Below are 8,353 nucleotides of genomic sequence, written 5' to 3'. Positions count from 1 at the left end.
CAGAGCCAAGTCAGGTTCCTGTATCTGCTCTGCATCCTCCATCTAGAGCTTTGTTTTCCTCACTGTCAACTATGAAAAGCTTTATCCCCCCTTTCTAAGAGTTCCCTAGGCGAGTCATGCTTTTTTGTCTGCCCATCACCATTGCCAAATAAGGACAGCCATCCTCTTCTGACTATTGTTGATTACATTACAAAGTATACCAGGGTGATGGTGGGGTTGTGATTGTTACTGGGAAACACAGAATCTCTGTTGTGGGTCTTAGTCTTATAAATAAAAGAATTTAAACCTGGGTCAGAAAGAAGATGGAGGACAATTTTCATAGAGCTTGAGAAAAAAAAAACAAGGCTGTCAAGCTGGAGATCTTGGCAACTGCTGGAAGGAGAAGGATAGAAAAAGAGAGAAAGTATGCTGCTGAGTTAGAGGCCAAACAGGTGGGCAAGCTCTCTTCTGGAAGTCTGGGAACAGCTCTCTGTGTGGTGGGTTTGGGAAGGGTGCTGGAGAAAAATGACCCATGTTGGTGCAAACAGGCATATGGCTTTGGTTTGTGTTTGAAAAGGAAAATAGAGAGAAAAGAAAAGGTGACACTTTCTGAGATTAAACTCAGAAAAGAAGACATGCTTAGCAGTGAGGGTCTATAAATAGCTGCATTGAGGAAGATTCTATGGTATGCAAGTATGTCTTTCATTAAGGGCATGATCTACCATCTTGTAAACAAGCCTTCAGGTGCATCATACTTTTCAGTTTTTGAGTTACAGCTTTTTGAGTGGGCTGTTTTTCCTGACCTGGTGACTGATGGACCTGTTTGGATTAATTTTTACAGTGGGAAGAAAATGTGTCTTTATACTTCTGTAATTTTTCTCTTTTTTTTTTTCTTTTAGCATGTCACGTTTTCACCTAGGGTTATATCTAGACACCAGATCCCATTCTTTTAACCCAAAATCACGTAACAGAGTAGATTAAAGAATATTTTTTTAAGTCTTAAATATACATCTATAAAATAGCTGTGCTTTACCTGGAGGAAATTGCTTCCATTAATGGGTCTCAGTAAGTCCCTGCTACCTGGACTTTGCCCACTTTAAGACGGTATTTTAAGGAGGGACACTTGTGATATTTTCCCCTTTAAAATTAACATATTACCAGGGAAACCAGAGGTGTGGTTCAAAGCTGGTAATAAGGAGGGCATGGTGTCCATCATCATAGATCCAAATCTGCTAATGTCTAGCTGCCCAAGATGGCTAGGAGTTTAAGAACAGAGGAGACCCAGGCAGGCTGAGAGACTGAGGGGGAACTCAGGGAATGGAGAATACAGCAGTTGGGGCTAAAACAGTTATGATTCATGGGGGTGTTGATTTGACTCTCATTCACTGAAAATCTGATCTGGGAGTGTGCAAGTAGGTAGGTAGGGGATAGATAGGTTGATAGGTTTTAGCTGCACCAATCCAGTCTATATCCATACCTAGGTCTCAGACATCCTGAATATGAATAATTCAGTATTATGGTGTTCATATTAGGTTAAGATTTAGGGTTGGGAAGACAGCACACTCTGTAAAGGGAAAATGTTCTCCATGCAAGTCTGAAGACCTCAGAACCCCTGTGAAGAGCCAGGTGTGATAGTGTGTGCTTGTGATCCCAGCACTAGGGAGGGGGAAATAGCCTAATTGTTGGTGAACGACAGTGAGAGACTCTGTCTAAAACAAACCAACAAATCAACAAACAAACAAACAAAAAACAATAAGAAAATAACAAAACCAAAGTGGCTGGCATCTGAGGACGCCACTAACATATTTTGAAGAATTACATAGGGATGAGAGAAGGAGGGAAGAACTAATTATCAAATACTAGTGACTCCTGGAGATGCCTGGCAAGCATCACACACACACACTCAGTTAGGAATGCATTTGGTGTCAAGGAAGAAAACTCAATTAGCGGTGGCTTCAGTGCAGAGATACTGTCTTTTCCACATTTCAAGGAATGAAGTGGTTCCAGCATTCCTTCACTGTCTTGATCTTAAATCCCATTTATTTAGATTTCAAAGTCCCGTCCTTCACAGGAGTACTGAAGTTCAGCCCAACCTTGGATGTGCTCATCTCTGTGCTATTGTGAGCTGCTAATGTCAGTAGTCCTAAATGCCAACTCTGGAAACCCTTCAAAGTATGAGAGAAAATATCAGAAACATGGGAAATTGCATGCTTCTCTTAGGAAGCTGGAGTTTCCTGTGGTGCTGCTGGGTGGCGGAGGTGGGTAAGGAAGGTACAGAGAGGGAAAAGCAGGAAATTAAAACCTTACTTTGTTCTAAATAGTTCCTAAACAGGGCTGGTATGTCGCTCTGGGAGGGGGCTTCTTCTAATGGAGAGAGAGAACAAAATGACCTGGAAATTTGATCTGTTAGGCAGGAGCAATTGCTCTATGCAGAGTGCCAGGGTGAAGGGCTCTGTGCTGGTTCTTATGCTGCAAACTGACAGGCTGCAATTGATGAGGAGCAAATGTAGGAAATAAAAGGCTTAGTTAAGTTTGACTGGATGATGTTTCCCACAGAGCCGGAAACGACAAGCAGTGATTTCCTCTCAATCACACCTCAGGTGACTATTCTAAATGCAAGTGGTGCCTGTTGCTATTAAAAGGAAAAAGAAAGAAAAAGGAAAGAAGGGAGGGAGGGAGGGAGTGAGGGAGGGAGGGAGGAAAGAAGGAAGACAGCCAGGTAGACTTTCCTGGGTACTTAAAAACATATGCCTGAGAGATGGCTCAGAGGTTAAGAGCACTGGCTGCTCTACCAGAGGTCCTGAGTTCAATTCCCACCACCCACATGGTGGCTCACAGCCATCTATAGATGGATCTAATGCCTTCTTCTGGTGTGCATACATGCAGATAGAGCACTCACATATCAATCAATCAATCAATCTTAAAAACAGCAATAAAATATACCTGTGTGTGTGTGTGTGTGTGTGTGTGTGTGTGTGTGTGTGTGTGATGCATGTGTTACAGCATGTGCAGGTCAGTGGGTAACTTAGATTTCTGCATGTGGAGGTCAGTGGGTAACTTAGATTGTCAGTCCTTACCTTCCACCTTGTTGAAGATAAAGTCTCCTGTTGACCTGAGGGATGACAGGTGAGCTGGTCCCTGAGTTTACAGAGGCTCTCCTGTCTCTTTCTTCACCTCACTGTCAGAGGGCTGGGATTACAGATGTCCACACTGTGTCCATCTATACATGGATTCTGGGCACCCACATTCTAGTCTTCATGCACTTTTCTCTTTGACCATCCTCCAGGCTCCAACCTGACTCTCTTTGTGGGGCTTCATCTCTCACCCCCACATTTCCCTAGAGTATTCTTGAGTAGAAGCAGCAGGAAATATTAGTTAGAAGGATAGAGGGGAGAGGAAAAGATAGAAAATAAAGGATAGATTTGGGAGGGCCTGGATCCTAATCCATTAGGCCCGGCTGTCTCTGCCCTAGGATATTTAAAGGAATGCCAAGGGGTGAAGCAAAAGACCTCCCCCCCCACCATAACTAAGTGCAGACCATCTCAGACACCTGTACTCAGGCTGGTGGTCCAGTCATCCTCTTTATGCAGGCCTGCTGGGTAAAGCCACTAGGAAGCCTAAAAATGGGCTCCAACACTCTCTACATGCTTTTTGGAAAGCATCATGCACTTTTCTCTCTGGGCCATCCCCCAGAGATCCAGAGATCTCACTTGACTCTGCATGCTTTTTGGAAAACATCGTACACTTTTCTCTGGCCATCCCCCAGAGTCTAACTGACTCTCTATGTGCCTTTTGGATAACTTTAGCTGTGGAAACTAAGTCCTGGGACAGAAGCAGTCACAGATGGGGGGACACGACTTGCAGTAGCTGAGATTCCTGGGGATAGGAGTGAAACTGTAGGAGACCCCTAACCTCTCCTGTGTGACAGGTCAGCTCCAGGACCATGCAGTAGCACAGGAAAGGTGGCTATCTCAGATGAAGGCTTCCTCATCTACTTAGCCTTTCAAGAGAGTCTAGAGGGATACTTTTTCTTGGTTCTACTCCAACTTTACGTAAGACTGCTCAGGTTGGAACTCAAGAAGTTCATTTCTTCCCCAGAGCGGCCTGAGATGTAACGAGGCCTTCTATTTATATTTCATTTCAATATGGTGAATAAGAATTGGGGGCTTTTTATAGGCTGGGATAATGGCAGGATATGTGAGCACTAGAGAAATGATAAAAAATAATAAATTAGAGAATCTGGTGTTGGATTTGGTGTTGGGGGGGGTCTCTTTTCTCTCTTCGTCCAGTTTGCTTTCCTTCCTCCCCTCCTTTCCTCTCTCTACTCTTCCTCCACGTCTCTTCCTTCTTTCCATTCATTTTCTGTCTTCCTTTTCTGATAGGATCTCACACTGGGCCTGGGGCTGGTCTCAGAGCAGTGGCAAGCCTCTTTCTTCAGCTTCTACTGGAGTTACAGGCTTGAAACACCGTGCCTGGCTGGAGAGATTGTTTTTAATGGATTCCTTGAGCCTTTTTTGTTTTTAGGTTTGCATACAGGGCACTTTCCAGTCTGACTCTGGGCTCAAAGCTTCCCACTCTTCCTAAGAGAATTCTAAGATTTAACCAGTTGTCTGTTTTCTGAGCCTCAGAGCTTGTCAAGGTTTCATGCTTCTGGGCTCTGCTTTTCTCTCTGCCTTGAATTCTTATAGCACCATTCTCTGCTTGGTGTAAACATTTGACACTCAACTCAACTATTTCTCCTTGGGGAAGTCTCCTGTCATTCTTAAGTCACTCTTCTCTGTGGTTGCTGCAGGGCTTCATTTTTGATGCTTCTCAAATACTTTACTCCAAAGGAAAAAAAAATTACCACGGGCATTGTTTTAAAATAGCTTTTCCCGGGTCTTTCACCCCTGAGTTCCTAGTATAGTTTCGATTTCAAATGGATCCCCCAGACTCCCAGGTTGAGGCATGGTCCCCATCTCATGATGTTTTTAGGAGATGGCAGCCATGTTCAAAGGGGGCCAGCTGAAGGAAGCAGGTCATTGGGAATGTTTCCGAAAAGGGCCTAGTGAGGTCCTTGTCACAGATCCTCCTCCCCTTCCCTTCTTTCTCTCTGAAATGACTATCAAGCAAGCAGCTAGGTTCCTCCACCCGTCCCTGCTTTATTGCAGACCCCAAGGCAATGGGGCCAGCTGACTTTGGATATAAACTCTGAAACCACAAATTAAAGAAAAATGGTTTCCTCCTTTCAAGCAGTTATATCTGTATATAAAGGTGTAAAGCTGACAAATACTTGTTTAGGGTGAGGACTAGAAATGGACCTCTAAAGGTTTTCATATGCCCTCTTACTAGAATCCCACTGCCCATGATAGGCTATATGGGGCAGGGAGCAGGTGGCTATTCTTTGAAACTTTTCTGTGGTAGAATAATTGTTGAAAGTACTCTATTTCCCATATGATTATACTAGCTTTCTGGACACAGAACACATCTCTAGAGCCTAACACACAGCAGGCCCTCATGATTGTAGAGAGTAGGAGGAAGATTATCATATACTGATTTTATTGTTGTTCCCTTTACTGACAAAGGACTGAAGCCCTTGGAACATTCAGCTGGCACTCAAACCTAGGACAGAGTCTGGCAGTTGTGGAGCAAAAGAGTTTGTTTAAAAGAGGAAAAGGAACACAGAACAGAAATGCTTGCCGAGATTTTTTTTTTTAACTTTCATCTTTTCTGTTCTATTTATGCTTCTGAAGATCTTGGCTCGTTCACCCTCAGCCCCAGAGGTAGGCAGACATTTCAGGAGTTTGCGGTAGGCATGCCCCTTTTGTTGTAAAGACCTCCTTAAGTCCCATTGCCACCCTGGATTCCAGATGTCATTGAATAAGTGCCTGCATGCATGTCAACTCTCAGTTATAATGGACGCTGAACTGCATGCAACATGTTCTCCTCAGCACTTGAACCTAGAGATCCAGATGCTGTCAGACGGTGGTGAGCAGGGGAGTTACAAACACAGTGAGCATCATGCAATACAGAGCTGCAGGCACATTGATGATGAAATTACAGGAAAGAGGAGAAAGTCCAGGTGAGGGTGGTGGTGGGAGAGAGCTGAAGAGAGCAAGGGAGGGGGAAGAGAATGAGAACACTGTATTACAGTTCCACAGGAAGCATACATCCATATTTGTTTTCTCTTTATTCCTGAGCTCTAGTTCTTTCTCCCTTTGCTGGTTCATCTATTAATATCCAATCTTGGTCTTTAGTCAGAGTATACTGACCAGAAAAACTCAAATGCTTATGTATCTCAATGATGATAAGCCAGCACTGAAGGGCTCTGGCAGGCCTGAGCATAGCAAACTCAGGCTTGAGCCTGGCAGACACAGTGCTGACAGGTTTTGCCCTTTCCTCTTCCTTCTCCCTTACTAAGTTGTTAGATCACATCTCTAAAGCTAGTCCCCAAGGTCCATTCCCTTATTTGGTCACTGACTCATTCATGAGACTGATCATCAAAGCATCAAGGTCCAGCAATTAAAATACATAATTTTGACTAACTTAATTAAAATACCCAATCAGAATTTACCAACACACCCTAGTTCATTCTAACACAGACCTCCCCCTTTTCTTTTCTTAACATAATACTTGCAAAGCTGTAGCTGAGGTTTCTTACTGATTCAGATTCAGCCACCTTGTCTCTTTGCCTTGCTTGATAAAGAATCTCTTTATGTTTGGTTTGTGCTTGGAAATTGGTGTTTGGGTGTGGTCTGTACCTAATCCAGGGTCCAGAGGGCCCCTTCAAGCACATCACCACTCTCGTTCTTATGTAGCTTCAGCTGTATTTTCTGTTCTTGTGTCATGGTGGGTACACCCATTTCTCTTAACCAATCCAGTTTGCCTTCAATTTCTTGGACTCTGATCCTTGAAACCTTAGACAATGAATACATGAAAGACCCCTCCTGTGTCTTGATATAAGTAAGGACACATGCTGCCCTATTTTTCTTGCCATTGGGAGGTTTTACAGCAAGCTACCGTTTTCTAACTTAGCTCCATGTATCTAGATTTGTTTTCTCCTTTATTCCTGAGTTCTAGCTGTTCTTTCTCCCTTTGCTGGCTCATATATTAATATCCAATCTTGGTCTTTAGTCAGGATATACTGACCAGAAAAACTCAAGTGTGTTTGTATCCCAAAGATGATAAAAAAAGTTTTTTTTCCTCTTTCAGAGTTCCTGTCTTATGTGGAGCTCAACAAGTGAGACCTTAATAAAGCTTTGAGTGGCAGATTCCAGTGAAATATGAGCTCAAATCGAATTCTTCTACTTCACAAACTGGCTGGAGAGCAAAAGTCACATCAATTATAGGCCAAATTGAAGCAATAAAAGTCAGCTGTGGGTTGACTTGGCCAAAAGACACATTGATCCCTGCCAACATTATCAACCAATCTGTCAATAAATCAGCCGATCCATTCAACCTGTGCAAGTTCCCTGATTGACATAGCACATCAATAAAGCACTGTGTCTTGAAACAAGAGATGCGTTCACCTTGATGCCTGCTCCCTCACTTCTTCCCATGAGAGTTTGAGCCAGTTTGGTTAACCCTTCTGGATGTGGCAGATTCCTCATCTGTTAGATGAGCTAGATAGCATTGACCCTAGAATCTTAAGAGTGTTTCAATATATATATAGTGAGTGTTCACTATATTCAGCACATAGTGAATGTTAAATATATGTTTTTTTCCTTTATCTCCCCTATTCCACCATAATCAATATCTAAGGCTGCATTAAACAAACAAACAAACAAGCAAGAGTAGGAGAAGGTCTCTCATACTGTCTTGTCCAAATCTATTTTCCCAAAGAACAGTTAGGCAGTGGTGGCATGGTCACACCAACAGCTGTTCCCCTATAGTAAGCTAGTGCTTGTAGCTTGAGGTTAGATCTGTATTCTAAGGTTGTTCTTGGATTTGTCCTTCACTTTACCAGCTATGAAAGAGCAGACTAATTCCTGAGCATAGCTTGCTGTGAACTTTGCATTGAAAGAAAAAAAGATAAATAAAACCTAAGTAATTGCAGGACTCTTACAGAGGAAGGCTACAAATGAAAGTGACTGTATTCAGCCTGAAGCCAAGCGAGCTATCCTCCTAGGAAGACAGGGATCCGGAACAAATTGGTCATGTTCTGCTAATCTGGGGAAACTGAAGATGAATTATTCATTGAGTAATTAGCACAAGCCTTTTATAGAGTCCTTTAGGGCTGGCTGCTCAACATACTGTTGGTTGATCAGCAGCATGGACATCATCTGGGAACTTAAATGAAGGATTCAGGCTTTTTCCAGGACCAACTAATTTTTTTTTTTTTAAATCTGCATCTTAACAGATTCACACATATGCTGAAGTTTGGCCAGTATTGCAA

General features: G+C 43.0%; 1 long non-coding RNA gene across 1 annotated transcript; it reads left to right on the top strand.

Moving 5' to 3' along the window:
- Positions 1–262: 262 nt before the first annotated feature.
- LOC143272088 (uncharacterized) lies at positions 263–7,416 on the top strand. Its single transcript, XR_013049538.1, has 2 exons — positions 263–431; positions 7,171–7,416. It is a non-coding gene; the product is annotated as an uncharacterized LOC143272088 (long non-coding RNA).
- The last annotated feature ends 937 nt before the right edge of the window (positions 7,417–8,353 follow it).

The sequence above is a fragment of the Peromyscus maniculatus genome, chromosome 1, assembly GCF_049852395.1.
Source record: "Peromyscus maniculatus bairdii isolate BWxNUB_F1_BW_parent chromosome 1, HU_Pman_BW_mat_3.1, whole genome shotgun sequence".
NCBI lineage: Eukaryota > Metazoa > Chordata > Mammalia > Rodentia > Cricetidae > Peromyscus > Peromyscus maniculatus.
This window is presented reverse-complemented; position numbering and strand designations above follow the sequence as displayed.